Raw genomic sequence first — 18517 nt, forward strand, 5'->3', positions numbered from 1 at the left:
AGTATCTTTTGATCTTCTGGAGGCTATTGCTTGCAGTGTCATTGGTTTCTACATGAACCAAGAGGAAGGGGTATTTGTCAGTGGGTTTTATGATTCCTTGCAGTCGTTCAGTTACATCTTGGATCTTAGCCCCGGGGAGACAGCACACTTCCCGAGACATCTTGTCAGGCCCACAGATCACTGCTTCTGTTCCCCTCAGTAGGGAATCCCCTGCCACCACTACACGCCTCCTCTTAGGTCTGGTCGGGGTTCTTCCGTGAGCTGTCCGTTCCAAGGTCGCCTGCACATTCCCTGAGGACTGCCTTTGCTGCTCATCTTCATATACCTGATCGACTGTAATGAGGGAGAGATTCTCAAATGGCGTCTGCTCTTCGTCTTCCATGCTAGGGGAGAGGACCTCAAAGTGATTGTGTATTTCTAAACAATCAGAGCGAACCCTGGGCCTCTTACTTCTTTGAGTCACGTTTCTCCATATATCTGGCTCTGGTGTTGGTGAAGCACCTGAAGCACCACTTTAGCTAATGGGGCCTCCTGCTGCCGCCGCACTGCCGGAGCACGATTTCTGTTCTCATCCTGAAGCAAAGTTCTTAACCTGAAGCACTATTTCTGGGTTAGCGGAGTCTGTAACCTGAAGCATATGTAACCTGAAGCATATGTAATCCGAGGTACCACTGTGTTTAACAACACAGAACATTGTTTACAAGGGTCAGATATAAGAATAAGAATAATAATAAGACTAATTTATTATTTATACCCTGTCCATCTGGCTGGGTTTCCCCAGCCACTCTGGGCGGCTCCCAACCAAATATTTTAAAACACAATACATTAAACATTTAAAACTTCCCTAAACAGTATGGGCACAGTAGTCCGAAGTTCCCTGGAGTATGGAAAGTAAATAAAAAGGCTATGTCTGCAGGGGACAGCCTGTGAAATTGTGTGAGAGAATTGCCTCAACTCATCCTTTGGCTTGGAATCAACTTGATCCCCTCCCCCTCCCCCTCCCCCTCTTTCCTTTTTCCTTTCTCCTTCTGTGAAGGAACTCCTAATTGGGGACTTCCCTGGCTTTTTTCTGGCCCATGTAGCACCAGTCTGGATAGTTGGCCTTGGTGAAGATTTGACGTTTTCATCCCCCAAAAGTTTTTGATTTGAGTTTCTACTGAAATGAGGCTGCATTTTAATGTTGTATTTTAATCTTGTTTTTAAGTTGTATTTTAATCAATTGTTTTTATCCCTGGTGTTAGCCGCCCTGAGCCTGGTCCTGGCTGGGGAGGGCGGGGTATAAATAAAATTTATTATTATTACTACTACTACTACTACAGCATGGGGGCGGGGGACAGACTTTATGTTGTGGTGCCTAATTTGTGGAACAGTCTTGTCCCTGAAATAAGTCAGGCACCAATTCCTCCAGTTTCTCAGTACCTCCTGAATACATATTTATTCACCCATGCTTTTGCTGCTTCTTGACACCAGGCCATTGAGAATTGTCTGGCTGCTCCAGATTCATTGTGGTTTGTTAAATTGTACTTTTATTTATGAATTGTAAATGTTTAATGATACACATAAACACATGGGACAGCTGTGTTAGTGTTGTTGAGTAGAATCCCTGATCTGGACCTTTTGTAGAAACAAATCAGCTTTCCACCCCAATGATGAGCTTCAAAGCTTTCCTGCAAAATAGTTTTAACATTAACTACATATAAATATTGTTAATAACAAGATAACCAAGGAGCACATTGCAAACGTGAAATGTGCTTCAGCCCTTTCCCTTCTTTATGCAGTTCAGTCAACGTTCCTCTCTCTGGTCCCAGAGAGAGTTCCTGAGATTGTTCAACATTGCAGAGCTTGTCTGCAACAACTACTGCCAGCCATCTCAAGTTTCCTCTCCTGCTGTGAGAGCTGCAGCTTGGGTTTCTGGCAGACAAGTCATCAGGTAGTTTAGCTCGCTGAAATGAGAAAATGCCAGCCTTCTGCTTTAAGTGGAAATTCTTGCTTCAGGTGCACTTCTCTTTGCAGCATTCCAAATGCAATGAATTCAAACCCAACATGTTGTGTACATTAAACTTATCATTTTAACATGTTGCTCCTGCTTTATCCATTCAGCAATCCCATCGACCCCTTTTCCAGGCCCACTTTTCATGCACCTGCGCAACCCCTTCTCTATTTACACCTGACCCACCTTGGCCTATCCCTACATGCCAAGGGACGTCAGTGGCGCTTTGGTCTAAACCACTGAGCCTCTTGGGCTTGCCAATCGGAAGGTCGATGGTTTGAATCCCTGTGACGATGTGAGCTCCCGTTGCTCTGTCCCAGCTCCTGCCAACCTAGCAGTTCGAAAGCACACCAGTGCAAGTCGATAAATAGATACCGTTGCAGCAGGAAGGTAAACAGCATTTCCATGCACTCTGGCTTCCATCACGGTGTCCCGTTGCACCAGAGGTGGTTTAATCATGCTGGCCACATGACCCGGAAAGCTGTCTGTAGACAAACACCGGCTCCCTCGGCCTGAAAGCGAGATGAACGCCGCAATCCCATAGTCGCCTTTGATTGGACTTAACCATCCAGGTGTCCTTTACCTTTTTTACCTTTTATCCCTACATGATGCACTCGTTTGAGGTGAGTTGGAGGTGCTTCAGAGAGAAGTTTGCCAAACTTCCCTCTGAAGTGCCTCTCCGCATCCATTAAACAGCTCGCCTGGGGTGCCTGACACTCTTGTTTCTCGCTGGCTCACCTGCCTGCTGTTCTGTCATCATGCTGGAGCTCATGACGATTCTAAACTGCAGCAGAACAAAAGTGTATATGAAGACACACACACACACGTTTTGAACAAACATTACAGCTCCTTCTTGTGTTTTGATTTTGGAATGGAGAAAATGATTCATTGCATTTCAGCAAGGTCCTAAGGCATGGCCTGTTGTGGGCGGTTTCACACAATAGTGTTCTCCACTATTGGGTGACTTTCTGCAGTATCATCAGAGTGCCAACACCTTCTCAGTCAGACTGCAGATCAGCATGAGTATTACAAGCTCTGCTAATGATGAGTCAGAATCACCTGACGCCATCCACAGGAATATATATATATTAAAGAACACCACACATGCTGTTGTGATTTGGCTTTGACTGTGGTGGAAGGGCCTATCATTATGGCAAGGAGCAAGACAAAAGGTGTCACTGTTTCATAATAGTGGAGTTCACCATCTTCAGCTCACGGACAGGCAGATGTAAATTTGTGGTGGGTTGTGAAAGGTGCAGCACCTCGGGGTGCCATTTTTTCTTTGGGAACTGGTGGTGAGTTAGTTGCCCTTGCTCTTGGGGGAACCACCCACTAGGCAAGAATCCCCGGAGATGAAATCACTTGTCGCCACCACAGAGTAGAAACATGACTATGTAAATGTATTCCTCCTACTCTTGTTGAGCAGCAGTTATAATGCTGTAAAATGTTCTCACAGGCACTTTTTGTGGGCTTTGTGCAGTCAGAACTATGGTATCTGTGCCTGCAGTAGAGCAGCATTTCTGGAGTTTATAAGAGCTTGCAGTCCCTGTCCTCAAATGGAGGAGCTCTTTCGACATGGCATGAGTCAACAGGGCCAGGACACACCTCTCAGTTTCTTTTTTCATTTCCTGCACAATACAGAACACTCTGTGGCGCTCAGTTGCCTCCATCCACTTCTGGTATATTTTGCCTCAGTTTTCACCTTCAACTCAAAAGGGGGAGAGGAAGGTGGGGGAATGGGTGGGCTAAGTTTCATGAGTATTTTTCCTCAGTTCCCACTGCCCTTTGTTGATATTTCCTCCATTTTTATTTTTATTTTTTCAAAAAAGGAAGAAAAAGTGTCTTCTGTTCCTTTGCAAGGTGCCAGACTTGCGTACAGAATTCCCTTCACCTGAAGGAAATTATCAGTCTTGTGCTCCACCTGGATTCATAGCATCAACTCTCTACCTGAACTGCTTGAATTTTCTCCAACAAGCAATACAGGATTGGCTAAAAACCACATGCTTCTTGGGTTATGGGAATTAAACACCTTTGAGCTGACACCTTTGTCTGTCCAAACCAACCCTAATGCTGCCATAATAGGCTAAGAAAATACAGTGGTATGCTTCAGGTTACATACGCTTCAGGTTACAGACTCTGCTAACCCAGAAATAGCACCTCGGGTTAAAAGTTTGCTTCAGGATGAGAACAGAAATCGCATAGTGGTGGCACGGCAGCAGCGGGAGGCCCCATTAGCTAAAGTGGTGCTTCAGGTTAAGAACAGTTTCAGGTTAAGAACGGACCTCCAGAATGAATTAAGTACATAACCAGAGGTACCACTATACACCTCCAGAGAGTCCAATGTCTCATGGATGCCATGTTTGTCATAGGACCTTGGGTGACCTGAGTTCACCCACTTCCGAGTTGGTCAGCTTCCTAATCTCTCATGCATACGACTGCTCAAAACCCATTAGGAAGAAAGACAGCTATAGCTGGTATTTTTTGAGCAGACATCTGTGCAACCCATTCTCCCCACCCCACCCCGTGGGCCTTTGTCTTGAGTTTGTGGCATTCTCCAAGCAACTGGGGAGAACGTTTTGGCCATGACATCAAGATATGCAGTGACATGGGGGGTGGGTTCCTGCTCAAGAACAGGGGCTGCAAAATATTTCAAGTTCGAGGACACCGATGGGGTATCTATGGGAGGGAAGGGGAAATCTATCCAGTGAGAGGTCTGGAGAGTAGCAATGCAGGAATGGGCCTTTTCTGCGGTGGCTCCCTGATTGCAGAATGCTCTCCCTAGGGAGGCTCACCTGGCACCTTCTTTACACATCTTTCAGCACCAGGCGAAAACGTTTCTCTTCAACCAGGCCTTGGACTGATTAACATTCTATGGCCTTTAAAATGTGTATATGGGAGAGGGGTTTCTTGTTTCTTTCACATTCGCTTTTGTTTTATTATGTATTTTGTGTTTTCATTTCTTTGTTTATATTTTTTATTGAATTTTCAGTTTTACACTTCAGAATATTCATTTAACCAACCTTAAGATATCAATGACTTCCCTTCTTCTCTTTCCATGGTTCATTTTACATAACATAAATCCCTGCCTATTTTACAAAAAAACCCCTATACCATTCAGTATTCCATTACTGCATCCATCAAAACTTAGTAACACTGTTGAATTTATCTTAATGCTGCCAGTGTTTTCAGCTGTACACAATTATTTCCCATATATTCAATAAACATTTTCCAATCTTCTCTAAATGCATGTTCTTCTCGTTTTCGTATTCTATATGTTAAGTCTGCAAGCTGCGCATATTCTGTCAACTGAAGTTGCCATTCTGAAGTTGCCATTTGGTTGGGACCTCGCTGGTTTTCTATTTGGGAGCTAACAAAACACGGGCTGCAGTAATGGATTACATAAAGAACCTTTTTTGACACCTGGGGATTTCAGTCTGAATTGTCCCCAACAGAAAGGACTCTGGTTTGGGGGGGGGGGAGTACTTTCCAACATTTTTTTCAATTCATTATGGATCATTTCCCAATACTCTTTTACCCTTTTAGAAGTCCACCACAAATGATTGTGTTTTCATTTTTATGTTGTGAACCTCTCCGGAATATTTGGATGGAAGGCACGATACAAATGAAATAAGTGAATGGGCCTCCAGATGTTATTGGACTCCCGCTTCCAACAGACCCTGCCAACACGGCCAAATGTCGGGAGTGATGGGAGTTGTAGTCCAAAAATATCTATAGGGGCAAAGTTTCTAAGATGCTGCTCTGCACAGGTGCCAGTCCATATGTGTGACTGTACAGATGGCCAGTCAAAGAAAGCGTGTTCTCCATAATAGAGAGCACGTGTTGCGGTGGGGGCCAAAAAGGCCACCCCACTGTTGTTGGGCAAATTGGCCACATGCTGTGATTGGGGAAGGAGTGTTGCTGGGGTGAATGTTATGTTGCTAAAGTGTGGGAGGGGTCAGAGGTCTTAAATACAGGGCTCGCAGCCTGGGACCTTCTCTTGGGCTGCGTGCACCGGATCACCCGCCCACCCTCCCTGAAAAGGGGGGGTCGTTGTCCTCTGACCTTGCTATGCCTGTCATGGGGTCGTCTGCCTTGGGGCAGGGGCCTGGTAGGAATTTTGTCCATTTGGCTGATTGGCTGTTGCCATTTGGTTTTTGCCTACTGCGTAGCAAATTGTCACAACTTGTAAGGTTGGCGGTTAGGTATTAGTTAAAATTGGTTGGTGAAGGGGTAAGTGTCTACCCCTCCAATGGTGGTGCTGAAGGGGAATTTCGTTAAAGGAATCCAGGGGCTTGCCATCCCTTTCGTCCGAATCCCTGGAATCGGACTTGGGCCGTGCAAGCCCCAGGGGGCATGAGGGTGAGAGATGAGGGACTGATGCCCAGCTTCATTTCTCCCCAATATGGTTCTTGGCTTCCACTGGAATCTGGAAGTCAGTTCTGTCCCTGGGGCAAGGACAGATAGTCGTAACCAATGCCTAAGCAACCACTCACGTGTGTGTATTTAAATAAAGTTGTGGCCAAATTCATGCCAAAAACCTTAAACAAAAATTGATGTGTGAAATGTGAGTTGTTAGGGTGGCCTGGGGGACCTCGACGCACAACTACTTTCATATAAGTAACTGGTCTCTCTTCCCCATCCCTTTTCTCAATTATATAGTGTAGTAACTGCACCCGTCCTAATTTTACACGCTACATTTTTTTAAAATGAAAAATGTTTGTGATGTTGTTTTGATGACAAACGCTTCGCTGCACAAGTTCTGCTTCTTCCTCGTGTGAGCGATGGGACTGGAGCTAGTTAGCTGTCGTTTTCTATCGTTTAAGCCATCACATTTTGGCAAGTGCAAAGTTTAGACAATGTATCTGGAAAAACACAGATTAACCTTATCAAAGGAGGAGGGCTTCCTCGTTTGTTCATTTCCGTGCAATTGCATATGCACATATATGCTTATTTCAGCATAATGGGATGGCAATGTTACTACCTGTCATCTCTTCAGGAAGAGATGCATTCGCAACACTACTGAAGCAATGCACTAAAATTTACAGCCGTGCCAACTAAAATACATTTTTGATTAAATCTTCCCTCTGAAAAATGCTACGCTGACACTTGGAATGGGGGTAATTTATTTACGTTAGGAAAGGAGCGAGTAAACAGGTTGAGCAAACTGGCTTTGCTATTTTCAAATGCCACTGTCATTGCTGGAGTTACGGAAAGGCTGAAAAAACTTGGGAGAACAACACTGTGTCCCTGATATTCAAAATGCTCCATCAAGCTATGGCGTTTTTATACAACAAAAGTCCTTTACAGTAGTCCTGTAATGAAATGGGACATAGTGTTAAAATAAAGAATAACCCAACACCCACCCACAGCACACACACACCTACCAACAAATGAAACTGGTGGGGCCAAACTGAGGGGGAAACTAGGTGATTTTCAGCAGAAAATAAGGTGATGGGATACTAAATTATTTCATTCTCCGCTGCCATTTCTCTTTAACATTTCTCCTCCCCTCACAGAATTCCAGAAAGGGAGATATCATACCCTCCGACTTTTCTCCGATGAACATAGGGATGCCCTATTCCATAATAATAATAATAATAATAATAATAATAATAATAATATTTATACCCCACCCATCTGACTGGGTTGTCCCAGCCATTCTGGGCGGCTTCCAGCATATATAAAAAACGCAATAAAATACTAAACATTAAAAAGTTTCCCTATACAGGGCTAACTTCAGATGTCTTCTAAAGGTTGTATAGTTACTTATTGCCTTGGCTCAGAGGTCACATGACTTCATACCGTCCAACATTTCTCATAGTAAAAACACATAAATAGGAACTATCAATAAAAACACATAAATAGGAACTATCAAGCTTTTCAGCCTTGAAAATGATTAAAATAGTACTGTTACGAGTTTGTGGATGCCAGACCGTTCTTATCACTGGATTCAACAAGTGTTAAATGTTAATAAAGCCAGGCTAACTGCCTGTTGTGGTGATCATGTGGGTGATGGGTCATTAAGATAACAAAGGAATGGGGGATCCGGGCCAGATGTCAAATTCCTTCAACTCTTAGAAAAAACCTAAGTGTTTTAGAGCAGATTTTGCAGGGATGTGACCTAGAAGCAAAACAGCAAGCTGAAGAGAGGGAGAAGCAAGACGTTTTGGGGGTGTGAACCCCTCCATTGCAGGTCTAAACCACTGACCCTCTTGGGCTTGCCAGTCAGAAGGTTGGCGGTTTGAATCCGCACGATGGGGTGAGCGCCCATCGCTTTGTCCCAGCTCCTGCCAACCCAGCAGTTCAAAAGCATGCCAGTGCAAGTAGATAAAGAGGTACCACTGCGGTGGGAAGGTAAACAGCGTTTCTGTGCATTCTGGCACTTGTCACGGTGTTCTGTTGTGCCAGGAGTGGTTTAGTCCTGCTGGCCACATGAGCAGGAAAGCTGTTTGAGAACAAACACCAGCTCCCTTGGCCTGAAAGCGAGATGAGCGCCACAACCCCATTGTCGGACTTAACTGTCCAGAGGTCCGTCAACTTTTACCTTACCTTTATGTGTTAACAAACCTTATATCCTAAAGACACCACAGTCTCAACTGTGCCTCATTTCCAAAAGGAGGCACAAGCCCTCAGTAAGTGCCTGGAATCTCATGCCACTTGGAGATTGGTGTGTCTTTGATCAAAGATTGGGGTGGCATGTGCTTCTGAACTTGAATTCAGACCCCCTGCCCCCACCTCTGGAAACATAATGGGTATTACTGATCGTGATCCTTCATCAAACAAAAATACCCATTTTATGTTCATTTGACATAAAATGAGAATATTTTAAAATGTCACTTTCCACACACACAAAAACTCATTACTGCAAGGATATTACTGCCCCTCTTAGCCATTTCTCATTTTAAACCAAGGCTGAGAATGCCTGATCAAAGTTTAGCTAATTTTTCAATGCCAAGGTTCATCCATGGACAAATGTTGAATGATTTTAGGGGAAACAGTGTCTTTGAACATATGCAGAGTGTTTTTCTTTCACCACTTCCTTCAGGGATCAGTTAGGATGCAGGAAAGCTTCCAGGTGGGTTTTGGATCTTAGTTACAACATTGTATTAATATTAATTAAATTAAGCACTAAGTGGGGAAATATTATATTACATTTAATAATATAGCTCCTGGAGAGCTATTGGCTGCTGCAACCCAGAGATGTAAATGTGTAAATTTAAGGCTTGATCTGCAATTGGGGAATGGGTACTTTTATGAACCATCTTTTTGAGCATGGTGGGTGGGGGAAATGTCTGCATTGCCCCAAACATGGCAGCCATCCTCTATCCCAAAAGCTGATTGTGCTAGGGCTGCCATATTTTGAAGACGAAAAAAGAGGGCGCTATGACGATTCTTGTTTTAAATGTCCCTACTATATGTAAGCTATAGAAGGAGTGGTATATTGCTGAGGGGGCAGTAGAAGAGAAGAGGAAATCAAGTCTTCAACCACCAGTCTCGGTTTCATCCAGAAAGTTTAGCCAGAGGCATTTTGGCAAATTTTAAAAATCCACCCAGACAGAAATTTTAGCCCTGAAGAAGAGGACGTGTCCTGGAAAAAGAGGATACATGACAACCCTAGGATTGGGCTAATGTTTTCTATTTTTTCAGAGCGCTGTAATTGCCTTGGCAACAGTGTTTCCTCCCCTTCTAATAAGGAGCGTCTCCACCCCATTGTTCTGCCCAGACACTGAGGTCCAGCTCCGAGGGCCTTCTGGTGGTTACCTCCCTATGAGAAGTGAGGTAACAGGGAACCAGGCAGAGGGCCTTCTTGGTAGTGGCGCCCGCCATGTGGAACACCCTTCCATCAGATCTCAAAGAGATAAACAACAATCTGACATTTAGAAGACATCTGAAGGTTCACTGAAGTTTTTAATGTGTGGCATTTTAATGTATTTTTAATCTTTGTTGGAAGCCGCCCAGAGTGGCTGGGGAAACCCAGCCAGATGGGCGGGGTACAAATAAATTATTATTATTATTATTATTATTATTATTATTATTATTATTATTATTATTAACTTGCATGGCAAGTCCCCTCCCCCATGTGAAATGAAGACACTGGACACATTATTTAAGGTTAATGGGCATAAAAGGCCACAACTTTATTGATTACAGAATTGAAAGGTATTGGCTTTAGGCATTGGCTCCTATCGACTACCCGGCATGGGAACCGGGAAGGGTTGTCCACAAGCCGTGGGAGTCCTGTTAAAGTACGCCAACTAGGATCCCACGGGTGTCACCGCTCGGGGGCGTGCCGGAGGCCCTTACCTCCCTAGGTTTTGGACAAGGCCACGCCCCCCGGAGTCCTCTACCGGACTACCCCTTTCATTGGGGGGAAGGTGATGGCGCTTCCTTCCCCCCCATTCATTTGCATAACAATTAACCCCTGCCAATGCCTAACCGCCAATACCGCGGAAGTTGTGACATTTGCTACGAGGTAGGCGAAAAAACCAAAAGGCTCGAAATGCGCCAAGTTGGAAAAATTCCTACCAGGCCCCTTGCGGCGACCAACCGAAGTCCATAGCAAGGTCATCGCTAGCCTAGCCTCAGGGAGCCTAACCTCAGGGTGGGCGGGATGGGAAAACCTCACAGCTGGCAAGGGGAAAAGAGGGCGGTCCCCGGGCGTGCCTGGGCTTAAATAGGCTATGCCCCACCTCCCCGACCCGCTGAATGGCGGGCTGGGTCGGAGACACGCCCGGGGATTCCCTGTTCACGCGGGGGCAAAGGCCGGCCCCCGCGCGCGTGTGGGAGGGATTAGCCCGCAACCCCCTCTCCTCCCAGGTCGGAAATGGCTTTGTCACCTTCAGGCTACTTTGTTATGTGACCACCCTGTAGAAGTGCAGGTAATAACAGCAGAGACACGTTTGATGTTTTATCATGTTTTTAATTTTCTATGGGAGCCGCCCAGAGTGGCTGGGGAAATCCAGCCAGATGGGTGGGGTAAGAAGAAGAAGAAGAAGAAGAAGAAGAAGAAGAAGAAGAAGAAGAAGAAGAAGAAGGTGGTGATTAGGGAATAGGACTGGCTTTTTTGCACTCAGTAATGTTGACACATAATCCAATATGAGTTGCTTCGTGGTTTTATGACATCACAAGGCACAAACTGGCTGGGATCACAATGAGAAGAAACAAGGAGGTGGTGTGTGGAATCAGTAAAAGGAAAAGAATTGCAAGGAAGGACACTGTTAAAATGTGGGGTGGGGCTTTTTTTGAGACAGTTACCTTGGGACTAAAGACATCTGCCACATTTTCGCAAAATAACCCCTCAAAAACAAAAAACAAAAAACAACCCACACCAAAAGGGGTCGTTTTCACAGCATGTCAAAATGCTCACAAAAAGCTTTGAGGTGAGGGATGATTCATGCATGGCACCTTGAGTTCACTGGAGGAAAGGAGGAGTATATATTTTTTAAAAATAAAATAAATAAATATGCAGTGAAGCCCTAATTTGCCCCCCTTATCAGACATACTAGTAAATGTTGATAGCTAACATTTAGCATTTGCTCCATGCTACCTACTGACATTCACCGGCATGTCTGAAAGGGAGGGGGGAATTAGGGCTGTGACAATTTTTCAAGATATCCTGGGGCATCAACATTCATATATGAGTCTTAGCATTCACCATATCCAGGGCATTCACTGTTACATATACGTCACAAACAGATATATCACAAATTATGGCAGAAATGTTCATTGTCATGACTGTAGCTCATCCAGTTTCTTTGCCTGCACCGGCAACTGAAGGGTCAGGCAGTATCTCCCAGGGGACCAGAATTGCCCTAGCAGCTCTCAGTCCTTGATCCTTTTTCTGTTGCAGGTGTGCCATATTTCCTAAATTCATTGCTCGCTAACTCCCAGTCCTGAGCTGCGGTAGCTGTTGCTTGAAGAGGCTGCTTTGACCTCATGCAACGGAGAGAAAGTGTGCAGGTCTGGTGCCTTTATGAAACAGAAGCAGAATAGGCTTTGCTGGGAACGCCTGTAGTTTCTGCAGGACTTCACATGGCTGACTCTGTCTGTGGAGAATTTACAAAAAACCGAGGACTGTTTCATTCCGAGCTTCGGGTAAATGGAGGGAAACGATTTGAGGAGGTGGACTGCTCAGGTATGTCTGTGTGACTGATGCAACTTGGAGTTAAAGGAAACAGAGAGAGTATGGCAAGTGGCTGTGTGTCCTTGAGGAAAAGTGGTTGCAATTCTTGCCTTGCTTTTTAAAAGAAAATACCAAGATTTTGAGGTGTCTGTTGTAGGGTGTAGAGCCAGCATGACTTAATAAGTAGGAACTGTGTTTTGATGTGATGTATCCCCCCCCCCAGTTCCCTCAGATATTTTTCCTCCTTCAATTGAACTATTTGAAGCATACCAATTCACGACACTTCAGTTTTAGCATTTATGTGTTTGTAGCTTGCTTCTCCTGGTGAATAGCTTTACAGGCAAGCTTTGCTTATCAGTTACAAGCAAATTTCCCTGCCTTTCCTCAGTAAAGCTTAGGGCAGAGACTTTTTCAATGTTATAGTCGCACAAATGTCACCCTGTCTCCGGTGTGCTGGTTGGGCTGTGAGATAGTAGCTTGTCTAAGACCATCCCGTTGTGTTGTGTGGTTGAATTTGAACTCAAGTCCGCCTACTCCAGATCCTAAAGTACAATATACAACTCAGAGGTAAGTATCACTATGTTGAATTATAGTTACTTCTGAGTAAGTTGGGGGGGATTTCAGCCCCAAACTCTTTGCTATACACACAGTGGGTTTCCCAGACTCAGATCCTTTACAGTGTTTACTTCCAGACAGAAGTTTCAGTAAATTCCATAGCATTTACTCCCGGATAAGTGTGTGGATTTCAGCCTTACCTGACTATTTTGTTGCTTCTTCCTTGCCATCTATTTGTCACGCTTCAACTATGGCTAGCATCTTCTGACGAATACAGCATTTTGCTTGTGGTGTTTCTGCAGTCCTTCAAACAGGTATAACTTTCTATTTGACAAGGCTGATGTCTCTACCTCACCTCAGAACAGCGCAAACCAGTGCCGCCTCACCTTATAGCTATGACTTCTATAAAATTGCAATGACAGAATGCGTTCTTACTTTTCAGGCACTTCAGCCTGGGAGGACAAGAAATGCATATTATGGCACAGGCCAGCTGTCCTCTGGTCAGCAATTAGAAGGCCACTTTGAGAATTGGATGGAGATGTTCAAAACCAAGATAGCAAACTGACCTCCAAAGGCAGCTTTTTGAGATAGTCCTATTGCGACAGTTGTGATTCTTGCATATCCTATTATTGCCTTTGCTATGACTCCCAGTTCCTGATGGGTACTGATCTAGGGACTTCAGCTGCTAATCACTATTCTATAGGTTACTTGTGCCCCATGTGACAAGTAATCTCGGATCTGTTCTCTTTTGACTTACAGGATAAAGGGCAGAATTGATCCTTGTTCATTCATTCATTAAGAGGGCCTCTAGGGATATACATTTGCTTGTTTGTTTATTATTCTGGCAAGTCTACTCTCTTTGTTGAGGCTTATTATTTAATAGGCGTTGTTTCCTCTTTTTTTGTGGGCCATATAGATATTACTGTGAGCTCTTACGGACAGGATCTGAAATATAACACATACACCAACAAATTAAATTATTAAATATGTCTGTAGCCAATTTAAATTATGTTGTGGTGTGGAGCAAAATACAGCAGTACTTCACAGCCTACCTTATTGTTTGGAAAATTCCCTCCATCGTAAGTGGACACTTGAACCAATTCTCATATTTTAAAGAGGGTTTTTTCAAAAAATAAAAAAAAATAAAAAATTCCTCATGGCACAGAGTGGATGGAGCAACACTGACATCCTTTGGCTTAGGCTTAGGGGAGTGTTTGCAGCATCTGCCCCCAAAGTGCCGTGGAGTCTCTGCAATTCTCTCTCTCTCTCTCCCACTGCTGAAGGTTTGGGTTCAGTGGGATCCAAGAAGGGATTGTGCTGAGTCCAATTTGTTGCATTAGGGAGCATCAACTGTTACAGATTTAATCTGCGCAAAGGATTACATCCGCAGAATGGAAAGCTACAGGGCGGCGATCCCAGTAAATGTTACCAACACAATGTGATGCCAGAGATCAGCTGGAACAAAAAAAACCGCTGGACCCCAAAGAGGTCGGAATAACTCAAGTTTGTTTGGTGTGTAGGGTTTTTTTTTTTTTGGAGGGGCAGAGGCTGCCAGAAAGGCGTCCAGTACAACTCGTTTCTTGCAGTAACAGGGGGGGAAAGAAAACTCATCGTAACATAGCTGAGGATGAGCAGCGGATAAACCCCGTCTCTCCCGGACCAGGCAGTTGAAGAGTGTGTGTGAATTGGAAACACCAATTTATTCGATATCATCTCTGAGAGGGCTGTAATTTAATTTGAGAGGTGGGGGGGGGTGTCTGTTGGATTTGACATGACAAGTGCCGCAGTCTCTCTTTCTCTCGGTGAGGAGGGAGGAAAATTAGATACCTAACGAGGAAGTGTGGGGGTGAGGGGGGTTTAAAAACAAACCAGCAAGAAAAGCCAAGGAGTGGCGATGCTGTGATTGTGTATTATTACAGCAAGCGGAATAGATGAACTGATTACCTTGGACTTGAAGCAGAAGAGTGCCATTCTGTCAGGAGCAGGAGGAGGGAGTCTTCCATAGAAAGCCCTCCTTTCTTTCTTCCCCTCCCACCACATTCACTTGCAAATCACTGTGAGCCTGGAAAAGCCTTCTCTTCCTTCCAGTCTGTGTAACCTTCCCATGGCAAGTGCTTCGCCTCTATCAGCAGAACCACTCTCTCTCTCTCTCTCTCTCTCTCTTCCTGTGTGGTGGCTTTTTTCCTTTTTTTTTTTTAATCAGGCGCTCTGAATGAAAGCCAGTCAGAGAGGAGAGGGAGAGAGCGAGAGCGAATGCTCCCCCCCCGCCCCTCCTTTCCCTGCTGTCCAGAGTTAAGTGATGCTCGGAGAATAAGCCTGAATTAAATTCAAGTAGGATCAGTCTTGCGGGGGAAAGAGAGAAATAGGAGAAAACCACTAAAACAAAGAGGAAGGAAGCTATTGCAATTATCCCACGGCTTTGCATAGGTTGTTGGACGCTACTTCATTCGCGGCAAAAAGGTAGGAACGCTCTTGCTTCTAGCTTTCATTATGTGTGTGAGAGAGTTTGTTAACAGCAGTGTGGTTTATTGTGACAACAGCAGAGATCTGAAAGATGTAACTTTCTCCAGGATTGTATGATGGTCGTAAGAGAGAAGTTATGTGTATATATATATATATATATATATATGCATGCAGCCCAGGTAGAATTGCACATATACAGTATATATATCTGTGCAATTCTAGCTGGGCTGCGTTGCTACCTGCTCAAGAATGACAAAGCTATGCAGTTTGCAAAGCCGGTTCATTAACAGCCAAGCTAGAGTCAGAGTAACATATAATTCCTTACAACACACAGCCCACCGGCATTTTGCTGTTGTGAAGGAATTGGTAGGAGGGTAACCAGGAGGGAGATAAATTCTGTGTGCACTTGAAAAGCTTAATCTCTCACAAGGGTAACTATCATGGTCAGAGCTTCAGTTGAAAACACACAAGCCAGGTCTTCCAGCATCCTTGCACGAAGGATAATGGCTTTCTTTATCCATCAATAACACTATCATAGTTTTCCTCCTCCTTCTGAATAATATCTCACTGTGAAGTGTGGCACACACACACACACACACACACACACAGAGTGCGAATCCTGCTTCAGGCTACTCCTTGTAGACAGTGGGGATGGATTGATGCACATGGGCTAAACTTATGCGCCTGTCTTGATGGCTTGTAGGATACGCAGAGAATGCTAAGCTTATGTACCCATCCCGCTTTGTGTACTTGAGAAAGAGTAAAGCAGTGTGTGTGTGTGTGTGTGTGTGTGAGAGAGAGAGAGAGAGAGAGAGAGAGAGAGAGATAGCACATTATGTGGGAATACAGGCAGCAGTTGTGCAAGTCTTTACTGTCGCTGCTGCAATAAAATCCATATTTGATGTGGTGTTAAATTAATGCAGCATGCTGCAAGTCCCCATCCGTGCTCCTGACAAGTCACCGTTGGTGGCATTGTCAGCTGCTCTTACGGCTGCGCTGCAAAAATTAGCAGCAAGCGAACGTGCGACACGGTGCCAGATGTAGCCACCTAAACCTAACAGGGCTTTTAGCATAAAGGATGCCACCGACAGCACGTGCGGTCTGTGACAAACGGCAGCCAGTGGAACCTGACCTATCATCTTTGTTTGCTTGCACACAAATGGAGCCATTTCCTCTTGTCCTCGTCTTTCACTCTGGTAAAGGGGGGGGGAGAGAGAGAGAGAGAGAGAGGAGCATCTGTGTTGTTCAAAACTGCATATCCATTACTTCCAAGATGCTTGGAGGGGCATTATTTTGATTCTCTCTCTGTGCCATACTGAGAGAGGCAGGAGGGAGGGAGGAGAGAGCATCTACTTCATTTCTGTGTGTGTGTGGCAGCTGGCTTCATACGCATATCTGGCCAAATTTTGGCTTGGGGTTCAGTACCAAATTTCCAAATGATCTCCTTTCAGAAATGTTTTGTTCTTGAGAGCTGCTGCTCAACACCCTTGCATATCACCTGCATGCTAATATGCTTTCATCCAAAATACCTTCCTCTGCTGTGATTGGGTTTTTTTGTTTTTTAAATGTTCCAAAGGGAAATTGCATGAGCGAAAGAAAAGGTGGATGTAAAGCTGACTGAGAGGAAAGAATGAGTGAGAGAAGTTCTCTACTCTGAGGAGAAGAGACTCCTCTAGATTCATGCCGTCAGTGTGGTTGGGTGAGGAGAGAGATGCTGTGTTTTGGAACATAATCAAATTACCTGGTTCTAGCTCTGCAAACTCCTCAATTTCAAGCCTGCCCTGGTGAAGGAATCTGATTTATTGTGCAATGTGTTTCAGTGAGTGTGGGTGACCGTTCCATAATGCAATGCCTCTCTTTTAAGATTTTAGTTGGTTCTGAGTATCAATATGGCATTTAAATGAATGGATTTAATTTTATTAGAGGCTCAATGTCACAACAAATGACGTCACTTACACTGTTTTCATTTTATGTTTGTCATACCATATGATTGATTTGGGGGGGTAACTATGGGGGAGAATACAGCTCTTGCTGCTTTCTTTGCACTCATTTTATATTGGCATGTCTGTCTCCAATTTAGGTTGGCAACTTTGGGTAAAACAGATTAGTCTTAAAGGCATAGCCTTTTCCTTGTAGCTATCACGATATGCAAATGTTATGTGTGGGCATACTTAAGCATTGTTTGACAGTGTATTGATTTTTATTCAGAGTCGCAGTCATTTGTTACTTCAAAAATATGTAGGAATCTTCCCAGCACAGGAATACATAGCTTGAAAAGGTTCCGAGTGCCAAGAACAGAAGTGCAATTTTTAAAAATTGATACACTACACATAGTGCCATGGTCCCTAGATGAGCATCATTTCTCTTGTATTATATCGTCCAAAGTAATTTGTTGTTAAAGTTAAAAGCAATCCAGGGAGCTCTGCAACGAATGTGGCTGTTAAACAAAGACTATATTGTTTCATCTTTCTCATTAAAAGACTCAGTGCCGAAGACAGAGAGGGTTAATTTGAAAATGGTAAGCATTTCTAGCACTCAGAAAGTCATTTCCTGATCTCAACGTGATATCTTAGGGAATTGGGGGTTAAGGGTCTCTCTCCCCCCCCCCCTCTGCAATACTTACTCAGATGACTTATTGTCTAGATATTTTTGATTAAAAATGTTTTCTTTTTGTGTTGTTTTTTTTATAAAAAATCATCCCATATAATGCCACTAGGCTGCAGCAGTAGCTCACAAGGGTCAGTAAAGGGTTGGACAACTGCTTGAGCAAGTGTTAACAAAGTGACATGCCTTGTATCATTGTATTAAGTACTGTCCATTTGCCAATTGATTCATTGTCAGTGGTTGAAATATTCTGCCCACTCTCCTCCTTGGACTCCTCCACAAGTTCTGGCTTCTATGTAACACCAGTGTTGGCCCAGATGACCTGGAGAAAGCAACAGAGAGGAGACAGAGACATCCAGAACAATTTATGCAACATACATCTGAGCTATAAAATTTCCACTGTAGTTGCACCAGAGTCTTTCTTATTTAATAGGCGACAGGGAGACTGCTTCACATCTTAGTTAATTCTGCAGAAAGACCAGATTTTGAACAAGAAACCATCAGGTGAAGGACTCTTTATGGCTGATCTGAAAACTTTACAGGTGCCCCAAAAGAATTGACATGTAGGATTTAATCCATTGTGGATCTCTACACACTGGAGAACAAAGAATCCCCACAAGGCGCATGGTAGCATTGAAGCAGGAAGCATAAGTGAGTCCTTCCAGTTTCCATGCTTTGGGGACAACATCTCAAAGGGGAGTCACACATCTGCTGCAAGCTATCTTTGCATCACAGGCCTCCTCATGGGAGAGATGCACGATTTGCCCCTTTGCACATCTTCC

At 44.2% G+C, this 18517-nt stretch overlaps 1 protein-coding gene and 1 long non-coding RNA gene across 8 annotated transcripts in view; one reads left to right on the forward strand and one right to left on the reverse strand.

Annotated features, from left to right (window-relative positions):
- Nucleotides 1-11440: 11440 nt before the first annotated feature.
- Nucleotides 11441-14817, reverse strand: LOC128417890 (uncharacterized). Its single transcript, XR_008331597.1, has 2 exons — nt 14613-14817; nt 11441-12036 (listed from the first exon to the last, which is right to left on the reverse strand). It is a non-coding gene; the product is annotated as an uncharacterized LOC128417890 (long non-coding RNA).
- The window catches only part of CDH10 (cadherin 10), a 132471-nt gene continuing 125958 nt past the window's right edge, over nt 12005-18517 (forward strand). For 3 of the 7 annotated variants that reach the window (XM_053397099.1, XM_053397106.1, XM_053397107.1), the window contains exon 1: nt 14799-15128. The gene's annotated coding sequence lies outside the window, so the exon portion shown is untranslated. The other 4 variants (XM_053397105.1, XM_053397102.1, XM_053397103.1 and 1 more) reach the window with 4 other exon arrangements.

This window comes from Podarcis raffonei, chromosome 7 (genome assembly GCF_027172205.1).
Source record: "Podarcis raffonei isolate rPodRaf1 chromosome 7, rPodRaf1.pri, whole genome shotgun sequence".
Classification (NCBI taxonomy): Eukaryota; Metazoa; Chordata; class Lepidosauria; order Squamata; family Lacertidae; genus Podarcis; species Podarcis raffonei.